This window comes from Miscanthus floridulus, chromosome 7, assembly GCF_019320115.1.
Source record: "Miscanthus floridulus cultivar M001 chromosome 7, ASM1932011v1, whole genome shotgun sequence".
Classification (NCBI taxonomy): domain Eukaryota; kingdom Viridiplantae; phylum Streptophyta; class Magnoliopsida; order Poales; family Poaceae; genus Miscanthus; species Miscanthus floridulus.
In genome coordinates, this window is record NC_089586.1 from 106,405,425 (window position 1) to 106,407,935 (window position 2,511).

General features: G+C 53.8%; 1 pseudogene; it reads right to left on the reverse strand.

The window, feature by feature from the left end:
• Positions 1-774: 774 nt before the first annotated feature.
• LOC136464140 (oil body-associated protein 1A-like) lies at positions 775-1,762 on the reverse strand (annotated as a pseudogene).
• Positions 1,763-2,511: the final 749 nt, after the last annotated feature.

Below are 2,511 nucleotides of genomic sequence, written 5' to 3' on the forward strand. Positions count from 1 at the left end.
CGATAATAATAGGGTATTTTGAACCGACAGTAAAGTGTAATTCTAACTTAGTAGGGTAATCAACGAGGAAAGGCTGAGAGGACATTGAGCGAAGGAAAAGAACCTACGTTAACATGGAGGGGTAATCAACGAGGAAAAGCTGTAATCGCTATCTTTCATTTCGTTTTATTCTCTGAGGCGGGCCCTGTCCCCTCCGTCTCTACAAAACTTCTATTCTCACTTAATTGAAAGACTGAGCTCCGGCAATTGCGTTAAAGAAAATGACAATTACAAGTTTACATCTACTGTGGTGTGCATGAAAGAAGAACTTGAGTCAAAACCAAATACTCCCTATCCTAAAATAAGTGTAAATAAGTGTTGTCTAAAAAATATTAACATTTATAGTACTTAATTAGTATCATTCATATGTATAAGTCTAACTCGTATGAGTATCGGTCACGAGCTATGAGTCAAACTCTCCACTCTCCAGATAGTCGGATAGAGCTGGATGGAAAAAAAACATTGAAAAAAAACGATAATAAATTTCATTTCTAATCATAACTATATCAACAATTTAGTGATCAAAATTTTTGTTCAACGAGGCAGCCGCAACCTAGAACTCTCCTACGGCCTTGTTCGCGGCAGTTCGGTGCGGAACCCAGGACGCAGCGACGCACTCGTGGTCGTGTGGTGTGGCTAGGATTGTCACAGCGCCGTTGCGACCTGCGACCGCGACCGAGGCCCCCGTACGGTCGCACGATCACAGGAAGGCCGTACAGGAGGCCGGCTGGCAAGCACACATTAACGTACTGGGCGTCGGAGGCGGCGTGCCTGCGTGAGGAATACAATACGATCACTCCAAGACCCACCGCGGCAATGCACGGCGATCTCCCTCCGATCAAGTGAAGACCCTCCCGGCGCCAGCGGTAGTACTCGCCGGAATATCGACTTCCCGGATCTCGGTCCTGAGGCCCTTGCCGGCGGCGCTCGCCAGGGGGTGGATGCCGTGCTCCGGCCCGCTCATGTACGCCCGGTTCTCCCTCTCCTTGTGGAGAGACACCCCAAACTTCTTCTCCACACCTGCACGTTTCATGTTCCAACAAGTAACATATATAATCCATCAGAAAAAGAAACAGGACTACATATATACGATCTGCGGCGAGCACGCACGGCAGGTGCGTGCATGCATTGCCGACCGACGCACAATCAGCGAGTTCCTGCCGGAGCTGCCCCTCGCGGGTGAGCGCCATCATGATCTGCGGGAGGCCGAGCGGGAGCGCGTCGCTGCGGTCCACCTGCCAGAAGTGGATGGTCTTGCCGTAGGTCTTGCACACCTTCTCCAGGTCCCGGCGCTCCACCACGCCGGGCACCCCCGGCATGAACAGCACCCCGCCCTTCACCTCGAACTCGTGCGTGTGCCACAGCGGCTTCTCGCCGTCGGGCAGCGTCAGGAACACCTCCTCCGAAACGATGTACTCCACGCCGATGAGCCGCGCGCCGGCGCCAGGCCCGTCGAAGATGAGCACAGCCGCACGTCCTCGTTGAGGCGCGCGCAGAAGTGGTGCGCCTCCACCTGCCGCCCCATGTCGTCCGCGTAGAAGTGGAACGCGCACAGGTGCTGGTGGATCTGGTTCAGCGGCGCGAACCCCTGGATGGTGCCCGTTGCCGTCTCCAGCAGCGCCGTGCCCGTCTCAGTCGGCTTGCCGGGGACCTCCACGTTGTGGCACGACGACGCCATGGACGGGCGTTATTATCTGGGAGTTTCTGTCTCTTTCGCCTTTGCGCGTTCGTGGCGCTCAGGGTGGCATGCACGGGCTAGACAGGTGAGCGTCGAGCTGTTCTTAAGGGAGTGAGCTGGGTTCATGCAGCTGCACACGTGTGACTCTGGAAGCGATACGTGTCGAGGGTAGTGGATCTGCGGCCGTGCGGCGGCGGTCGTACGTAGGTGTTGGCTACTGGCCACGGCCACGTGGTGAATGCTGCTCTGCCATCCACGGTTCCACACGACGGTAACAAAATATAAACACAAACACATGCTTTTGAAGTATGTTTGGCTTGGGCCGTGGCAGCCAAATATCTGTCAGACAATAAATATAGCCCGCTATATATTTGAAATTGAGGTATGAAATTACTTGAACAGACAATGTTGTCTGGGCAAACAACCCAATAGACTCCATGGCAGCTAGTGCTGCATATCTTGTTGCGAGAGAAAAACGTTATATCATAAAGCCTTACGGAAATGGGTCAAATAGGAGCGTAGCAAAAACATTCAGCCATCACCATCACTGCCACAGGCCAGCGCAGCGCATGACGTCTCTTTTTTCCAGGTGTGGGTACTCTTTCTTTTTCCCTTGATTGAAAAGACCAGGTGTCGGAGGCTCCGATAGCCAGCTTGCAGTAGCCAAGCGCTCACGAAGTCGGGCTTCTAGTTGCAACGCGCGTCAGCCGAACCATCTAGCGGGTGCCTCTGCTCTGGCACTACTTCCCTCCAAGTCTCGCCCATGCGCAGCACCATCCCACTCGATTCCCAGG